This window comes from Podarcis filfolensis, assembly GCF_964270895.1.
Source record: "Podarcis filfolensis genome assembly, chromosome: 2".
In the NCBI taxonomy this organism is placed as follows: Eukaryota; Metazoa; Chordata; class Lepidosauria; order Squamata; family Lacertidae; genus Podarcis; species Podarcis filfolensis.
Window position 1 is genome coordinate 79,893,129 of NC_139605.1, and position 20,783 is coordinate 79,913,911.

A 20,783-nucleotide genomic window follows, 5' to 3' on the forward strand; every position below is an offset into this window, starting at 1 on the left:
TCTCACTCAAATGTCTTTTGGAGTTCATGCGAGGAGCATGAGGATTACTATCAATTCCTTATCCTTTTCTGCTGCTGAACAGGATTGCTATTTGTTTCAGGTTTTTTAAATGAAGGGTTTAGATTGGTCATTGAAGTAGATGGTGTATGCACCACTGTAATTAGGCTTCCCAGTGCAAACGTGATTGCTTTATCATGTGTATTTACTTTAATTATTATTTCCTGCCTCTTTGTACTGATTCATATGTTTGATTCCTCCCCCCAGTGTTTATATTGCAAATTCTGCATTTTCTACACAAGAACATAAAACATTGATGATAACTTTATAAGTAAGCATTGTGTGCAGCAAGTTAGTTGACATATTCAGTTGATTGGGTGTGTTTGTTGAAGCACTCATGCAGGAGGATAAGGTGCTGGAGAGGAACTGGGATGGATTCCATTTCAATTTGCATTTAAATGTAATCTTACATGATTTGCACTTTTTGAAAGAAGAAGTGAAGTTAAATACGGCCACCCTTCAAAATTCACACTTCTCCAAATTTTCTAGTGCAATTCCACAGCCATGCAGTGCATACAAAATGGCATAAAAACACATATATTAATGAAAATCACAAACACAAATGTTTGTATAAGGCAAAATTGCATACAATAAAGAAATGTGTATATTAGGAGAAAGTAGCATATAATGCTGATGAATTATATATATATATATGATCTGTCAATTTCAGAATCTCTCAGTTTCTCATTTTTCCAATCAATACAGGTGATATCAACCACCTATTGATTGGAAAAATGAGAAACTGCGAGATTCTGAAATTGACAGATTCAAGCATCCCTAGTGCTGTGTGACCTTAATTGTAGGTGGGTGGGTGGGTGTTGTTTAGGCCTTAATACATAGCTGACAGTTTATGCCCATCCACTATTGCTTCAATTCCAACCCTTCCTTCTGCATTCTAAGCACTCCTTCGTGGTTTGTTAATGAGCTGTGGTGTCATGGTTCCGTGTGGCACTGAATTGATGAGTCCCTCCATTATTATTATTTTTAATTGGCCAAACGATGCTGAATCCTGCCATGAAACCAAACTTTGATGTTTACCCTACCCAATGCATTTTTCAGTATTTTACTTGTAATATTTAAGGATAATTAATAATTGCTGCCTTTGCTTATTGACTATACATGTATGATTAATTATGTGTGTGTGATATATAACTAGCAATGGTGCATTGTTAGCAAACAGAGAAAAACCAAACCATTGAATTATATTAGTGGAAACTGTGGCCCAGATTCATATAACCTGGTGAACTACCAGAAGCCAACCCAAGGGCTCCCACTAGTGCAATGGGACTTCCCTCCTCTCTCCTCTCCCTGTGTGTCTCCTCCCCTAATCCACTTTGGAGGATCAGAAGATTCCCCCAGACCAGTGTGCAGGGAGGAGAAGAGGGTGCTTGTTCCATCTGGTAAGCAGAAACACAGGAGCTGATAGAACGATCAAAATAGCATGATGTTGAATTCCTCCCTGTGACCTGGATTTCTCAATATTCTGCGGTTGTTTCCAGTTCAGCAATAATGACCCAGAATTAGTAACAGCAACATGAAATACTATGGGAAGGCAAATTTTCCTTCCACTTATATCTGTCGGAGAAAGTACTAGCACAATTTATAAGACATATTGCCAGCTTTGTGCTTTTTTATATAGTATCAGCAGGATGGAATGCCTTACATTTCATTTAGTTTGGTACTAAGTATATGTGTGTAAAGGGAGTGCAATATTTTCTGTGTAGGTGAATTAGGTCACAAGGCAGCCCTAAAAATGCATTCTGCAAAGCACATTTAGGATATATGAAAAACAACTGAAACGGCACTTGAAGGTACAAAAATGGCACTACAGTACAGAAGAAATAAATTAAGTAAATTCTACAATTAGTTAGAGAGAAAGTATAGAGGGATATTATTCCTGTAGTTTATTCCAGGGTTACACCTGGGAAGAAGTGTGTGGGCAGGTATATGGATGAATGGATTGGTTGGGTAAGTGTAGAACAAGCCATTTATTTTAAATAAAAATTAGTGCCAGTTGCTTATAACAATATAGGCATACTAGAACAAGGTAATCTGAAGGTGGGATCAGAATTCACAGCATAGGAAAATGTTTAAATTAAGGAAAAGCAAGAGTGCTTATGCACATTTGTCCTTGCTTTCAGATCCTTCAGATTGTTGGCTTAGATATACAGTAGAAATGAAATTTGCACATCATGGTAAGCCAGGGTTGCTGGCTTATCATCATTTATTCTGCATGAGTAGCATGTCTCTATTACATCCAAACCCAGAGCATGGCTTACTGCTTCCTAACAAGCCAGGATCTTTAGCCAGCCTCTTATTGATTCATGCATCCTAATGTTAAAATGTAAAGGTAAAGGGACCCCTGACCGTTAGGTCCAGTTGCAAACGACTCTGGGGTTGCGGCGCTCATCTCGCTTTACTGGCTGAGGGAGCCAGCGTACAGCTTCCGGGTCATGTGGCCAGCATGACTAAGCCGCTTCTGGCGAACCAGAGCACCACACGGAAACGCCTTTTACCTTCCCACCGGAGCAATACCTATTTATTTACTTGCACTATGATGTGCTTTCGAACTGCTAGGTTGGCAGGAGCAGGGACTGAGCAATGGGAGCTCACCCCGTCATGGGGATTCAATCCTCTGACCTTCTCATCAGCAAGCCCTAGGCTTTGTGGTTTAGACCACAGCACCACCCACGCTAGGGAATAACAAATCAGCCTCCCAGTGACATAACACTTCCTTGGATGGGGCTGGATGGTGCTGTCACCAACCCAGAGCTCCCTCAACCTTGCCACTACCTTGCAGGGCAACTCCACTACCCTCCCCACCATCTTCTGTTGCTGAGCAAATTTTTGGGCTTCTTACAAATCTTCCTAGTCCCTGGGTGCCCTTATCCATCGTTTCCTCCTTTCCTCCATAGCAGCCTTGCACCAATTCCTGCCAAATGGATTGGTTTCATTTTCCTCCTCCTTTCACATAAGGAGGACCCAGTTTATACCAACTGCTTCCTCCATCTTCATTTCACTCCCTGTACTATCCCAGGAACAATTTTTCTGGAGGGGGTGTAAGTGGGTTGAGGACAATGGAAGAGGGAAAGCCTGCTTACATGAATGTTGTTGTTGTTTTAATATCCCTGGTTCCCATGCCTTCGGGCTCCCGGTCTTCTCTGCACTCTTGCCTATGTCCTTCACCACTTTTCTTTTCAATATTATATAACTCAGTCCTGACTGCAGAGCCTTGGGACATGTACTCCCAGAAAAATAGATTGTAGTGCATGCATTGGTCTTTCCCTCCTTTTTTATTTTATTAAGTGGACAAAATCTATGTCTACGTTATCTGACAATTCAGACTTTTCCCTTTCCACCAACTTTTTTTTTCTGTGTTCCAATATTAGCTGTGTGTTAACAAATGAGCCTCTGTGCCAGAGGCAAACAGATGTTTTTCTGCAGTTCGCAGAACACCGGTTTCTCTCATTAAATGTATAAATAAATAAAACAAAGAAACCCAGGAATTGCTGGAAACTGGTTTTCAGATGACACCATCCATATGTAAAAGCTATGGTGTGTAGCTTGCAGATAGAACCAGAAAATTATTTAAGATGATTTTGGAAACGTTCAGCTAATCATGTTCCACTAATACTGTTGATTTCAGTGATGTGATGATGATTTTGAGGATAACAGTTAATTTCTTCTTCCTGTTTGTCACAATGCTGTGATCTATGTAATGAAGAGTTCTGTCTCCGAGTCATCTTTGTCTCATCCCCATTATAGTACTTAATTAAAGCACCATTAATCCTCTATATTCTTTACAACCACCATGTTATTGCTTCATGAGGGACACACATCTTTTCAGAAGCCCCTTGCCCACCTTGGTGAGTGTCTTTCTGTTTTCTTGTAAGGCCAATAGGATTTTATTTTTTTTGAATATTCTGAATTTTCAGAATTGCAATACTCAACTTTAATTCCCCTTTGGGTGAGTTATGGCTACTGCATTGTTCAGAATTACCACAAAGTTTTAAATGGTTTGCTTATTTTTGCTTGTAGTCGATTTCCTAGGATTCTTTTATCCCCCCCCCCCCCGCGCGCGCATACTACTTTTGTGCAGTATAACTGTTTGCAGTCAAGAAATACCTGCTGTGATAAGTGAAGTTTTTCTTTTAAAAAAGGCTTCCCACCATTTAAACGTAGGAACTGCATATCACAAGGAAAATTGGTCAGATATTATTTGTTTATTTTCAGCATCCTTTAATCTCTCTGTGGTAAAGACTTGCCATGGAGACAGCAGGGTGCATTTTTTAAAGCGTATTGAGGAAATTGTGCTGCAGTCCTTTTTGCAAGGGGCGTGTTCACATGGTGTGGTTTTCTTTCTCCATAATTTCCAGACTACCCTGACGCAAGCTAGTAGCCTTCACTTGTTGGTGACCTTGCTAGTTCGTTCTAAGATATGGTGTCACACAGACACATGCCTTGGCCAGCAGCTCTGGACTGTGGCAGTTCTACATTTCAGACTTGTCATTCAGTTCATTAACCCTTGTAGGAGTAACTTCCATAACACAGCCCCACAATTTCACAGACTACTCAACCTGTATTGTGCGTTTGCTGAAACTGGACTAGTGCTAGAATTTTTATTCTCTCCCTCTTTTTCTGTCACTTTAAAAAAGAAATGTATTATCAAACCATAGGTGGCCAGGAAAGAATAAGACAGTTGTAACAGGTACCATGCAGCTTACACACCGTTATAAGCCTGTCAGCTTCATTGGCTCCTGTCAGCTTCTATTGCTCACAAAGTTACTCTGCTCACAAAGTATCCTGGATAAGGTGTAAGGGTGTGTTGCTGTTTGTTTGTTTGTTTGTTTGTTTTAAAAATGGCAGATCATTGTTGGAAGCTATAACAATGTATTTTTAGCAACAGAAAAACCAGCATAACAACAACAAAATTCAACTACTAACATTTTCAAGCACCTTTACCTTCTGGAAACATGGGATTAGGCCATTTTTTGCTTTCTGCCATAGATTATGTGCTTTACTTTAGGGTGCACAGCACACTAAAAATGGTCTCAACACAATCTTTAAAATCAGTTACGCTAGGTTATTTTCAGGGGTTTAGGTTTAGTTTATCTTGGTATTAGTCATTCCTTAGTTATTCAGCATGGTCTTGAGTTCTGTTGTCTCCTCGCCTGGTACAGTAGGGTATTTTTCAGGGGTGCAGATCTGCTCCCACAACAAATGTAAATAGTCATCATGTATTTTAGTCACACCCTGACTCTCAGGCCCAGTATGGTTTGCTCTGAGAGGGCTACAGGTTCTTTGTCCCTGCTCTAAAGGACGGCAAATCATGATGGAGCCAATAATTATTTACCAGAAAAACAATCCAAAATCACAATCCAAGGGGAACAAAAGATCAGTTGCCAGGATTTGAGTAAGGAAGTCAAAACAGCAGCTGAAATGTGAAAGAAAGGAACAAACTGGGCTGGAGAAAGCAGCTAAATATGAAAACTTAAAGCTAGATGTGATGGAGCACAGCACAGAGAGGTATGAGGACAGAATAAATTCAAGCAATAGCTGAAAAGTGACCTAGATAAAAAAAAAAGACTAAAGTCAGCAGATAAGGTCCATCCACCCCCCACCCCCCATAAAAGAAGAGAGATTGGAACCATAATGGAAAATTCACTAAAAGGAATAAGAAAGTTTTTTGTTTGTTAACAAATGGAGTATTACTTGTATATGGTTGTTGCTTCATTTATAAGATTTATACTCATGTCTAGTAAAAGAGGGACGTGGTTGGCGCTGTGGGTTAAACCACAGAGCCTAGGACTTGCCGATCAGAAGGTCGGCGGTTCGAATACCCGCAACGAGGTGAGCTCCCGTTGCTTGGTCCCTGCTCCTGCCAACCTAGCAGTTCGAAAGCACGTCAAAGTGCAAGTAGATAAATAGGTACCGCTCTGGCGGGAAGGTAAACGGCGTTTCCGTGCGCTGCTCTGGTTCGCCAGAAGCGGCTTAGTCATGCTGGCCACATGACCTGGAAGCTGTACGCCGGCTGCCTCGGCCAATAAAGCGAGATGAGCGCCGCAACCCCAGAGTCCGTCACGACTGGACCTAATGGTCAGGGGTCCCTTGACCTTTACCTAGTAAAAGAAGATGTATACTTTATTTGTTGTATAAGATTGTCAATAAAGTATTTAAATAATAAATAAATAAATAAAAGGCCAACCAGAGACCCCCTGATCATCCAGATAGAGTATCTCACTATGAGAAAAGGCTAAACTGGTGTTTGTTTGGTTGGGTGGCTAGCTTAGGAACAAGATAACTAGGGGAGGAAGAAGCATGACAGAAACGTACCAGATTAGCAACCATATAGGTAGTGAATAAAGAGAAACCATTTTTGTCATAATGCTAGACCTTCATTATACAATGGAACTGATTGTATGTTCAGAACGATTAAAAGCACATATTTATACAATACATGTACTGTGCACTGAATTTAGTGCTGGCATTTTAAACAAAATTAGGCAAATCCATGAAGGGCAAGCCTTTCAATGGGTGATTGTCATGACAGCTAAAAGTAGAATCTGTATGTTCACATGCCACATACCTTTTATTAACAAAACTAATTTCAAACTTGTGTTTAATATACTGACTTTTTCTGAAGCTGGCAAGCATAATTTCCCAGATTAGACAAAATGGGAACCATGATTGATTGGACACTTCCTGATTTGATTGCTCACAATTGTGAAGGAAGAAGCAAATGCATGGCCACATATGCACACTAAAAGGCTAATTTGTTTCACAGTTTATAATAGCCACAGAAATGATGATAATAAACAGCGCACTAAATAGTTTTGACTAGATACATTTTCAAATAAAAGAAATAGCTTTCATTGAAAAAAATAAATTTGAGAATAATAAAATTAATTTGTGGCACATAGAGAGCAAATGTGCATGGATAAATTCTCTGAATGGCAGTTGCCCTGGGAAGTACCTTTTCCTCTAGCATGAAAGAGATTTTGAATCAAAGGTTAAGGTCCCCCCCCCCATTTTCTTATACCACACATAAGATTACATGCAATCTCATTTCATTTAAAGGTTTTCTTGACAGATCCCTTCTTTTTACAGCTTTCTGCACACTCAAGGGGACTGCAGAAAAATGTTTTTCAAATGCTTTTCTTGTGCTGAAGAATACTTCCTGTTCTGCTAGAAATAGATATCCTTGTTCAGTAGAAACAGCCCCTTGGCTATCCTTTCCAAGGTATTGAACAAGCTTAAATAAGAGGTGTTTCAAACGTGTGGTGGTTGTCGCAGTTCTGTCACAAGACTGCACCACCTCAGAATGCATATAGAGGAAGGACCGTGGTTCTGCTAAGGATGTTTGCCATTTCCACACTGAGGGAAGGAGGGGCATGTCTTCAAAAAATGGTGGTTTTCCGATGTGCATGTCCAGTGGCATGAAAAGACTGTATACAATGTGAGCATTTTAACATGTTCAGAAAGTAGCTTTTCAAACTGCATTTTTTACTGGGACTCAGATCACAAAGTACAAAACACATGCATATTGTGATTCTTCTTTATTGCGAAGAGTTATTTCAGTGAGGTTTATACATATCTGACTTGCATAACATTGTCTGCAAATATGTTGTGTTTACATATATGTACTAAAGTACTACTACTACTACTAATAATAATAATAATAATAGTAATAATAATAGTGTCAAACCACACCTGGAATACTGTGTCCAATTATTTAAGATGTTGACAAGCTGGAACGTGTGCAGAGGAAGGCAACCAAGATGGTCAAGGGTCTGGAAACCAAGACTTATGAGGAGTAGTTGAAGAAGCTGGGTATGTTTAGCTTGGAAAAGAGGAGAATGAGAGGAGATGTGATTCCTGCTTTGCAGGGGGTTGGACTAGATGACCCTTGGGTCCCTTCCAAGTCTATGATTCCATGATTCTATAATATCCCAGCCTTTTCCTAAACCAGGATTCAAGGTGGCTTGCAGAGTAAGTAGAAACATCTAAATAAAAGTACAGTATGAAGCATAAAAAGCCATTCTTCAGTGGGAAAAGTTTGGTTACTGCTGTTCAGTTTTATCCTTCCTTGTCTTTTGAAATGTTTTTGTTTTGTTTGATTTAAAACAAAACTGCAGTCTTAAAACACTTACCTAGGAATAAGTTTCAGTAGGCTCATTGGGTCTTACTTTTGAGTGCAATCCTATACATGCCTACTCAGAAGAAAGTGTCGGTGGGGTTAAGTGGGGCTTGCTCCCAGGAAAGTAGGGGTATTGATTTCTGTCATATTGATTTCTAGTTAAAATGTGATACTTTAGATCTGCTGTGCAACACTCACGAATGCCAAATTTCTGTTATTGCTTGTAGACATATATAGATACGTAATGTGTTATCTTGCTGCTCTATAAGACATTTTACAAAACAATACCCATGTTTGCATTTTGAAGAACAGAAGCATGTGGAGTCCTGTTCATTTTTCACTGTGTGAAACCGTGGAGAGAGTTAAGTGTAGCCTTTGTTTCATTTGTCAAATAACTCTTCACCAAAGGTACTAGGGTCTACTCTCAACGTATCCATAAGATCAAAAATTTACTAACGTTCCTGACAGCAGTTCTTGGCACTATGCATGTTCATTGCTGTTCATTATCTGCTCTAAAAATCTAGCAAATGACATCTGCTTTTAAGAAAAAGTGAGGAAGTGTAATTAGTGTGCCTTGGATAGAATATCAAACAGCAAACTTTATATATTGGAGAACTGCATCAATCTTCATGAGTATAGGCTGTGTTTGTTGGAATTCTGAGATTATCTAAGTAACACACTGGCTGTCCTTTGTGTCCAGTTTAGGAGCAGGGTTAGTAAATCCATACTTAAAAGTTTCAAAATAAATATACTGGGAGTTTGATTTATTGGCATCACTAGTGGCAAATGGATTATCCCAGAGTGAATGCATGCTGGTAGAGGCATTCTCCAGTTCTTTTCCAAAAAAAAAGTACTGCCTGGAGTTTCTGCTGCATTTCAGAACTAATACTAGTCAATCTTTATGTCCTTAGTTGCACTGAAAGATTATTTTTTTGTGGGTCTTTGTCTCATATTCCATTGTCTCATATTCACCAAGCAATACTGCACTATCGTTGCATTAAACATGTCTAAGACATTTTGTTTAACTAAATATATTATTTTTTATGATCCAGACCAGTAAACAGCATATAAGATGTTCCCGTCTTGACCCATACTAGAAAACATGCAAGTTCATGTTAGGTTAGAACAGGTATTGTTCATTCCTATTATACTTTTTGCCTCTAGAGAAGCAGGGAGGCTGAGTACCCTAGGTATTTCTGCAAAATCTTTTAGGAAAACCGAGTTGCCTCATTCATTACACATTGCTTCTGAACCAATAACTTAGCTTTGTAAATGACTGTATAAATAACCCCTACCTCCTGGCATGGGAAAATGATGAATTTCAGGCTTTGAAGATGTCCGGTTGTTATAACAGCTGCAACAAGAATTTAAACCTGCTAGAACTGAACAGCTATTTTTGTATGGAATAATGAAATCTGCTAATCATAGTATTTTCTTTTGTTGAAAGTGCTGCCAGCTCAGCTTAAAATTGCTGCAGTCCAAATTCCCACTTCTGTAACTTTGTCATCCAGTAGAATTGCATAAATGGGCTAATTTCTTACTTTGGGCAACAGGAGAAAAATATATTTTAAAAGCAGAAAAATAATCCTTTTCTCACCATCTCTCATTGTGGCTCTAATATCCGATCACAGATTGTTTGGATTAACCTACTGTAAGCATTATTATACTATTAGTAGTCATTTTTTAAAAAAATATATCTTGTTTTTGCAATGACATTTGAGACAAAACTTGTGGTTAGGAGATGGTTAAATCAATGAACAAAGCAGCTGTGGTGAGAATGGCCTTAGGAGTTCAATGCTGGGGAAGAGGGGTCTTAGCCCTTCCCCCACCCCACTGGTGATGTTTTTGTGAATAAAATTGTCCCCCACCCCCCAAAATACTACTTGCTTTGTAGAGATGCTAGCAGCTAAGGGGCATAATTTTATCAGGTGAACAAGATTTCCAGTGCCACAGTGCTAATCTGATTGGTGGCATGCTACAGCTGCTATATTTTAAATTATGATTACATTGCTGGGAGATCTTAAACATAGATCTTGCCAGTCATGCTTAGTTTAGTCCTTATGGTCTCTTATCAAGAGGATTTTCATTCAACATTTGAGAACCGCGACTAGGTGGAGGAGCTGGGAAGGAGGATGGGTAGCACTGGCCATTCCGTCAAACAGAGTGGGAGGTCAGCTGACTCTAGGTGTATTGAATGGGCAGCTAATTATTTAGTTCATAACAGTAGTGTCTTGTATGGTGGTGCAGAGCTGCTTTTCCCAACACCGGCATCTCTGCAGCTTTCCTGAATGGTGCTAGAGGGAGTGGGGCAGGGCAGTGGCAAGGTCATGGCTGGCACACCACACTAGAAGCTACAGATCTATAATGATTGCACTTTTACTGTCAGCGACCAAAGAGGCACATGCAGGGTTATCAGGCTCAGATTGAAAAATAAGTACACCATCCTTGGGCAGAGGGCCTCCTTGGTAGTGGCGCCTGCCCTGTGGAACACCCTCCCATCATATGTCAAGGAAATAAACAACTATCTGACTTTTAGAAGACATCTGAAAGCAGCCCTGTATTGGGACATTTTTTATGTCTTATGGGTTTTTTTAAAAAATAATATGGGTGGGGTATAAATAAAAACTATTATTCTTATTATTATATCTTAATTTGGAGAGGGGGTGTCATGTGCTACACCACTTCAGTTGGTCCTTGGAATGGGAGTGTCAAAATCAATGAAGGTAGCAGAATGTTAGTTCAGGGAAGGCTAGAGAAGCTACTTAGGGAGTCTGCAGGGTTTCACAATTAGGCTCTTACAAAGGTGGTATTTTCTATTAATCAGTGCACCTACATAGCATTGTCCATGCAGCTACTGCAATTTGTAAGATGACATAATCACACAGGTCATTGCAACTGCTTAGTTGGCCCCTGGGTGGGAGCACTAACCTATGAGCACCTCCCAGTTGTGGCCTCACGTTCTCCAGTGACAAACATGTGGGAGATTTGCACTGCATGAGCCAACTCAAAGTGCTGGATCGTTAAGAGACCCCAATAGTGTAAAGGAAGGCAATGTTTCATTGGATGGAAGATTATGAAATAATATAATGAAACACTAACCCACATGGAATCTTATATTTATTAGATTGGAATGACATTTGCACAGAATGAACACACTGTGCCATCCAAACTTACTTTTGTCCTTTTCAATCAGCATTTTGTTTGTATTGCAAATACAGCATGTTCAAAGTCTGTATGAATCATGAAAATGTAGCTGCATTCTGCCATTAGAAATATTCTCATTTTCCATGCCTTAGATCTATGAAATCTGGAGTGATGAGTTAGTTTATGTCTGACAACAACAGCAGTTCATTTAAGAGAATTCAGCCAAGGCTTCATCTAACTTTTAGCAATGCTAGGGGATGCAGTTGTCATTTCCTATCAGCCTAAACTATGGTAACTGATGTGAGAAAATGCCATTGCAATTTTGCTAGAGCATATTGGCATGCAAGTTGTAACACGACTACTTCAGTAGGAAACTTTACAAGCTTTCAGAAATTACAAAATGCATATGGTGCAGTATCATGGGAATATAAACTTGGCACATACTGTCTTTCCAAATTGCTATGGCAAAGACTGTTAACTTTTTTGCTGTTGTGAATTAACAGCTCTGCTTCTTCCAGTCCTTTGGAGGATGAAAGGCTGGGCTATCTCAAAATGAATATTTATCCTGAAACATGACAAGAATAAAAAACAAAATAGTATTTTAATTTTTTGAGAATTGCCTCACATTCAGACAGTCCATCCTCAGCTGGTAATGCTCATCCTATTCATAGGAGGAGGAAGACAGAACTCAAATCCCTGTAATCTTGAGGAGCTGATTAGTGCTCTCAGTGCTATTCTTTCTTCCAGTTCTATGATTCTATAGCAAGGAAGATCATGCCACCATTTCAAAAACAATGGCTTTCATGATTTATTTATTTTAAAAAATGTTTTGCTCATTTGGCTTTGAAAGTCTACCAAGACTGCTGCAGAACTGAAGGGGGAAGTCTTGCCAATTTCACATTTTTAAAGTTTTATTTGCAAGAATGGTGTGTATAAGTTGAACGTGGCATAGCTACAATGCCCAGAAGTTAGAAGGTATTGAATGAATGTTAAAATCAAAACTCTTACAAGGAAGACAAAGGACAAAGAAAAACTCCCACGGTTGTGGTTACAAATATGCATTTATTAAAAAAGTCAGTTTCTAACATAATTACTTAACTTTACAGTTTCCGCAATCCAATTGCAGCTTCCCTTCAAGAGAAAATAGCAGAGGGGGCAGGGATCCATCAAGATTGCAGCTTGTAGGGAGTTTAACTCCCCCACCATGCTCGTTCCCCCTCCCCGAATGGCTGTTTTTTTTAAAGCAAAAAGGTTATGTTAAATGCATACATGTATTTAACATAGCACCTAGTTTCTCCCTTACAGTGCAATCCAATGCATGTCTACTTGAAATTAGATCCATTGAGTTTGGTGGACTTTACTTCCATCGATAGTCTGTATAGCTTTAAACTGGATTATACTACTAGTGCTGTCAGAGGTAATCTGCAGCCTCCTTCAGAAGTGGCCTGCATCCATTTCATAATGGAAAAAGCGTTTCCAACCCTCTGCAGAAGCCCCTTAAATCTCAGCTGTTGATGCTGATAGTGTGATAGAAGGTAATGTAATGCCTCATTTGTTACCACTGATGCAGCTCCTCCGAAGAACTCTCTTTCCTGAACCTCATCAACACAGATTGCTGGATTTATAAATACAATGTGGCAAGCAATATGTTCTCCATAAGTTACATTATGAATGTTGACAATCATGCATTCAAGCAAATACTTAGGTTTGTTTTCTATGAAACCCAGTAGCTGGTAATGTTGACATATGAGGTGGAAACAGTAAACTCCCAGTCAACAAATCCACTCTCCATTAGAGAGCTTGATAAAACATATTTTATCTCTGCTTGCAATAAGTCACACACCCCCACCCTTGTCCGCCAAAGGTTTTTTTAAGTCTTCCTACTTCATAAACATGGTTGGTCCTGCTGTGGCTCAAAAAAGGGATGCAAAATTTACCTTCTCTCTGGTTCTCTTTAAGCCTGTCAGGCTCATGGACATCATCCAAATGATCCCATGTTATAATGTTTTTGTTTGTTATTTAATGTATTGCATTTATATCCCACCTTTTTCTGCAAGGAGATCAGGGTGGTGTATACGGTTCTCTGTTCCTCATTTATTTCCCCATGACTCTTTGATGTAGGTTAGGCTGAGAGGCAGTTACTGGCCCAAGATCAATCAGTGAAATTAATGGCCAAGTGGGAATTTGAACCCTGTGGTTTCTAAGGTTCTAGCCTGTCGCTCTAACCGCTAGATGACAAGTGTGCTCTGTGCTAAAGTCAATATTGGCTCTTCCCATGTCCCTCCAGTGTGAGATCATTTTGCAAGCACTATACCTTAGTGTCATATTTCCTTAGTGGAAGTGTTGAACAGGAGACATTTAATTAGTAAGCAGGAAACTGTTGTCTATCTTAGACATCATACAGAATTTGAGGCAGCAAGCAGGCAGGGAAGACCAGGAAGTTAAGTATCACTTTGGATGTGTTCCTCAGAATTCAGCAAATGCATGTTGAAACCATTTTCACCAAATTTTAGAATATCTGTCTTCACTTTTATATTCAACATTTCGGTGACATATTTGCTCCATGGAATAGAATTAGCTATACTACTACTCCTTTGGTTCAGCTGAATTTTATCTTGGGCTGTTAAATGGCCAGAAGGTGCGGGCTGGCTGAATGCTTTATTATTTTATTTCAGAGTCCACTTGACCATTCTTGAAATGGACCATTGGCTAGCCTTAGGCTTTCAGTTCATGGATTCTTAAGAACACATTTCTTTAAATTTTGTAAGTCAAGCAACATAGGGCAGCTGCTTATGTTTAAATCCTTTTATTTTCCTTCAGGGATTTGGCTGATTTTAGGAAGCCTTTTTTAGCCAGAAGGTATAGTAAAGCTCACTAGGGAGATTCCAGCTGGGGCTGAAAATCCGGCACAGTTTATTCCACATGAACATAATTTAATATTTTCCAAAAAAAAAAAGGTATGGATTTGTGAAAGTAGTGATAATGCTTTGTATTATCTGTCTCCCCCCTCTCTCACTTAAATCTGGATATACCATACACCCCATATATAAAATTGAACTCAGGAGTCTTAGCATACTTCTTCTTGACTAACTGGACCTCCAATCCCCAGATTTGCAAAGAGAACAACTGAGAACTCAAGCACCAGGCTCCTCAGTCTCTTGTTCTGATCACGCTATCCCATAATCTTACCCTAGTAGGGTAGCCATGTGTACTGCTTTACAGATGACAGTCCCCAATGTGAAGGACTTGGGAGCCGTCCTCTTTCTGAAACGCTGTGCAGTCCAAGTCTGATTTAAAGAATCATAAGAAGGCAGAGCAGGAGCCTTGGAGCTCTGAGTCAGTGCTTAACACCTGTACAGCAGACTGAATAAGCAAGATCACCTGGTTACAGCCTTCCTTGCTAAGCTGAGATGTCAGACTCTCAAACCTTTATTGACATATGTACAATACTCCAGTAGAATTCAATGGGGGGGGGGGCGGGGACAGCTGGTTGTTGGGTGCTTGGGAACTGCAGCACAAGAGCTGCTTTCTTTAAGAATCAGCTGCATGGCCCAGTTCCCCATAGGGAAGCCAGTTGCACAACAGGGTTGGATTCATTGCCCTATCGGATGATAGGCGGTGAGTTCAACCCGGCTTTCTGCAGGGATCATCTGTGCAACTGAAACAGTCATATCCCAGCCCTGGTTCACACCTCATGGCACATACAACATTAGATTTGAGGGAGGTGGCCATGGTTTGAGGGAGCCAAATTAGGAATTTTGCCAGGCCTATGGCTTGGAGATTCCCCACCCCTGCCACACACCATACAAACTATGCCTCCATTTAAAAAAAGTGTCTTGTTCTAGTAATGCTTACCCCCTTGTATTTTTGGCGCAGGGTTTGACAGCCCTTCATTGGATTTTCCTGCAGCTTTCTCATGCAAGAAGCCTAGGACTAATAGTCCTCAGCAAGAAAATGTTTGAAAAAGCAGAATCATGGAGAAAAATTGATATTTTTGGCTGTTTTAGCATGTGAAAACATAGAACGCTCATTATTAAACAGTGTTTGAGTCAAACTAAATCTGATGTTAAATTCATATTTGCCTTTATATGCATGTTTTTTTAAATGCCCACAGCCATTGGGCGGGGGGAGCAGGTCTGTTGAACATTTGGGTTATTGCAGCAGGTGAGGAAGAGGAATATAACCCTTTCTTCTTTTGTTGGGTTCCTGACAAAAATCACTCCTTTGAAACTGCTATTTATAATGGGTGGAAATTGCTCCTTGGTATGTTCTTTAAAATGGGTTAAGTAAAGCAGCAGCTCCATCTGCTGATAGTTTCAGTAACTAGTATTCAATTAACTCTAAAGTAGATTCAGTGAAGCCTTTCCCCACTTTTCTAATCTCCCTCCTTCCTCTAAACAAAATCCCTCTGCACCTCAATCTCCCATAGAAATGTGAACTGCTTTCATTTGAAACAAAGCCTTTCCCATCTCAAAGCATTGAGAAGCCTTTTTCTTCTTCAAATATTACGGTAAAGGGACCCCTGACCATTAGGTCCAGTTGCGGATGTCTCTGGGGTTGTGGCGCTCATCTCGCTTTACTGGCCGAGGGAGCCGGCGTACAGCTTTCGGGCCATGTGGCCAGCATGACTAAGCCACTTCTGGCAAGCCAGAGTAGCACACGGAAACGCCATTTACCTTCCCGCCAGAGTGGTACCTCTTTATCTACTTGCACTTTGACGTGCTTTCGAACTGCTAGGTGGACAGGAGCTGGGACACAGCAACAGGAGCTCACCCCATCGCAGGAATTCGAACTGCCGACCTTCTGATCGGCAACCCCTAGGCTCTGTGGTTTAGACCACAGCTCCTCCACGACCCCATATAGATAGATATAGACAGATAGATAGATAGACAGATAGATATGAAACATGTATTATAGGAAACCAATCCAGAGATGCTTGTGTGATGCAACTGTTAATTACCAGTTGCACTGGCCCATAATGGTGATGCTGATGATTTACCCCTATCTGTGTATGTTGGCAGCTCTAGGCTGTAAAAAACTAAAAGCTGTTAGGCCTGCAAATGACCATTAAGATCCCTTCTACACTCCCTCACCTTCCCACCATAAGCTCCAGTTGCATCAAATGCCATGTTTCATGTACATCACCAGCAGCTGGAGCGTAAAAGGCTATTTAAATACATGCTGCCTATTAATAAGGGCTGTAATGTTTATGGCACATTATAAAGTTTATGCAGCAGGCGGCAAGAACAACACAATGCAAAGAGATCTAGAAGATCTAAGTGATTTCTGAAAGAAGCCAGAAAACTGAATAGTGCATAATAGAGTTAATAGAGTTAATTATTTAACTGGTGGTGCCATTGGTTACCAACACATTTCTGTGTATTTCAAGCTAAGAGGCCTAAATCTGCAAGGCATCATTTACTATTTTGTAGCATATGCTGATGTTTGGTAAAAGTAGTGTCAGAAAGGATGTCAACTGTCAATGCTTAGAGTATTAAAGTTTTAACAAAATGTCAGAGAAAATTGTTGGGAGAGGGGAGGGGAACCTGGTTAATCCATAGAAATCTGTCATAAAGATTGCTTTGTAAGGTTGCTTCAGCATGAATTCTGATGACATATGGGAGCTTAAAATATAATCTAATGATATATCTTCATGGGAGATGTTTATATAACATGATTGCAGCAGAACTGCCATGTCTTGTTAATTTGTTAAGATAATAAAAAGATTTTTTTGGTACAAATGTGAGGAAAGATGAAAGTAAATGCTGATGAGACCTTGAGCAATAGCATATTTCTTCAATGCACATTTGTGAAAACAGAAAGAGAATTTTTCTTATGTGCTCTGCTCTGCCAAGGACTGGCAGTTCTCTGAATGGAACCCTGCAGAGCTGTTAGATAGTCTTGGGTTATTGCTTTGGGCACTGGAGGATGGCAGACCAGAAATGGGGGGTGAGCAGGTGAGAAAATAGTGTAAAATATGGCACTGAATGTCTACGTTGCAATAGAAGGTCAAATATTAGAATAGAGGGGAAATAGGTTCACAAAAATGTTTATTGGAGCCAGCAAAGATCAGAAATTGCATCACCAGGGTACTCCGGTGTGAACTTAAATGAAGAAATTTGATACCGCTCCTGGCATTTAAAATTGGAGATACTGAAACTTACAGCAGATACATAAATGCATGAAAAGTGTGCTTTATGGTGTTCAGGATATGGACTGGGGGAGAACTCTGTAGTTTTCACCAACAGGAATTAAAGTCTGACCTCTAAATAGGAAGGTCTTAGCACTGCAGAGAGAGGCCAAGAGGCCAAGAAGGATAGGAAGAAACTAAAGGAGGCAGTGCTGAGTGCAGTGGCAGGGGATGTAAAAGATCTTAGCTGGGTATATAGATACTTTGCTGGGTGTCTAGATACCTTACCATGTGCATGGAGTATTCCCTAAGGCCTAGCTGATGGAATCATAATGCATTCAACCCCCAGTCCTGCGGTGGGAGCTTGGTTTGTTCTGACAAAGTGCAGCATGTGCTCCTCCTAAGCCCAAACCTTATCAGCACTAGGTTTCAGTTGCTGAACAATGATCCAAACGTGTGTGCGTGCATGCACACATGCATCCTGTTTGTATAGGGTGGGAGGCAGGCTTGTAATATATTAGAAGTTGCCCAAAAGGCTATTTGTCATGCTAGCAATAAGCTTTTTCCTCTTTCCAGGAAGAATTTCCTCTTCTGAAATTACAGGAGATGAAGAATGGCATAGAGATGGTGTAATATATCTCCAGAATTGATAGACAAAAATGCAAATGTGCTTATCATGAAAGGTTAAAAGACAAAGTTTCAGTTGGTTTATGAATCCAAGGCATTAATAACAATCCTATTTCATAGCAATCACAGTAAGGTATATTGATCCATAGCTGGATAAATATGACAAGTTTTTGACAGGCACCCTCAAGTATTTAGGTGTACATCTAAAACAGAGTTCTATTATGTGGACAATATATATATATATATATATATATATATATATATATATATATATATATATATTCAAATATCTGGGTCCCCTGCTTCACATTACTATGTAAGCATCCAGCTGCCAGGTCTGCAGTTAAATAAATAAACACATTTTAAGAACCTCATTGCGCCTTGATCTGACCTGCCACTCATTTTGTACATGCTGAGCAAAACAAATCCAGAAGCTGACCCACTAGCTCCCCTTTCTTAGTCTGTCTTCCAGCTTAAAATTTCTAAATACTTCTGGAACTGGAACTTCAAAAGTAAACCTTAGATTCCACACTTGGAAAGTAATGTTAGCAATAAGCTTTAAGTGGTGTAATATAAAAACAGCAGTGCAAACAATTAAATGATTTATTTATTTTTACAGAAGCTCACATGTTCCTTATGACAAGCAAAAGAACTTTATTTTTATAGTATCTAAGAGCTCAGGAATTATTGGGACTGGATAATTTAATTTGCTGAGTGAGAGTTCTGACTAGGGTGTCCAAATGCTCTAGGTATGCAGTGAGCTGGAAGGAAAATGCCTTCAACACACAGACAGGTGGCATTTTCACAGCACAAATTATGCCCCAAAGGCTCTCTTGCTGGTTCAAAACTGCTGTTCAAACATTTCTTCTGAGAATATATTTTAGAAAGTGAGCACTGTTAAGCTCAAAATAATGTCTGAGAAGGAAAGCAAATGACAGCATTATTTAGTTCATTTAGATCATTTATTTATTAAATCCATTTATATATCAATCTTAATTTTTAAAAAATTGCTGAGCAGCTCAGAATAAGAATATAAAATACACAGGTAGACAACAATACAAAAGCATAATAGATAATATCAAGCCTTTAAACAGCAAACAAGATAAAACATTCCCATAGATTGTTAAATTCACTGACCCAAAAGAGCAACCTCAATAAGATTCAAAGGCCTGGGTAAAGAGCCATGTCTTCAGTATCCAACAGAAGTGGAGTATAGGTGATGACAGACAGGCCTCCAGAGGCTGGGAATTCCACAGAGAGAAGGTCCTTAGCTAAGTTGCCATCCCTTAGCCTTTCTTTGGTGGTACCCTCTACTGATCTCCATGGTCAGGCTGGGACATACCAGAAGAGGCACTTCATCAAGTATTTGGTCCCTGCACCATGTGCAGATCATGTAGAATAGGTAGCATGCTGCACTAGCTGCAGCCTCCATGGACTCTTCAAGGAGTTAAACTCCCTTGAAGAAGCAGGTGCTGTGGGTACTTCTTAAGGGAGTTGACCCCAATCCAAAACAGGGCATCTACCCATTATCTTGACATCAAAGCAACCCACCAGTAGAGTATCATCCTGTCACAATTCATTTTCAGTTTATTGGTCCTCATCCAGGCCATTAGCGCCTCCAAGCTCTGCGTCAGCGCCTTCACTGTCTCACCACCCCCTGGGCGAATTCAGCCACTCCCTTCCAGCTAGCTCTTATAAACTGGGATCAGCAGAGGTCAGGAAGTACATGTGGCAGGACAAACACATTTGAGTCAACATCCTTGTGCCAGAAGAACTGGAACTTATCCCAACAGTGGCCAAGTCATCTCTGCTCATACTGTATCCAGATCAGAGCATCTGTGGATGACTACCTCCAAAGTGCCTCAGAGGAGATGAATTAGGCAAAACTAGTGTCCTGGGCGGGGGGGGGAGTTGTGGGGAACGTGGGGCCAACAAGGGTGGTGGGAGAAGACCTAAGAGAGAAGGGTCAAATAGCTACAAAGGGGGAAAGTGGAGTAGGCAGCAGAGGGCAAGGAAGCCCCAAGTTCTGTATGGAGGAAGCAAGCAAGCAAACAAACAAACAAACACAGCATCTAACAGAGAAGGGAGCTACAAAAAGGAAAGCTGGTGAAATTCATTTGAGAGCGGGAAGGGAGGTTGCAGTTGCCAGTTGTATTTGGGGGCTTCTTTTCTTATACATTACATTCCCACAATCTGGCAGGCATTTTTCCAGTGTACAGATAAATCGGTGAAAACTTGGAACTGTGCTGAATGCGGTTTTAAACGATTACCGGAAGATAAACTTCTGCTCAAATAAATTAAGGCTGTGTCCTTTTTCTTTCTTTCTTTTTGTGACCTTAGGTGACAAAATTTAATGAAGTCTCTTTAAATTATATAGCAGAGTTGGAAACCTTTATTAGCCTAAAAGCTGCATGTGCTTATAAGCAACCTTCCACTGAAGGAAGAGGGCAGAGGCAAAAGTGGGTTAGGCAACAGATGTGACTAGGCTGTACTGCAACCATGTAGAAGCCGGAGATTTCTGCACACACAGACCTCTCCATCCAGGCAAGAAATAGGTATTTTCAGTTCACAGACTTATTTCTCCAGGCAAAAGCACTCAGGGAGGATGCAGAACACAGATAGTGAGGGATATGGAGAGGCTCAGAAGAGGGGGTGTGGCCTGAGGAGGGGAGCATGGCCTAGGGAAAG

At 40.2% G+C, this 20,783-nt stretch overlaps 1 protein-coding gene across 4 annotated transcripts in view; it reads left to right on the top strand.

Annotated features, from left to right (window-relative positions):
- The window catches only part of GABRB2 (gamma-aminobutyric acid type A receptor subunit beta2), a 103,849-nt gene that overhangs the window by 50,808 nt on the left and 32,258 nt on the right, over positions 1–20,783 (top strand). The gene's annotated exons all lie outside the window — the stretch shown is intronic.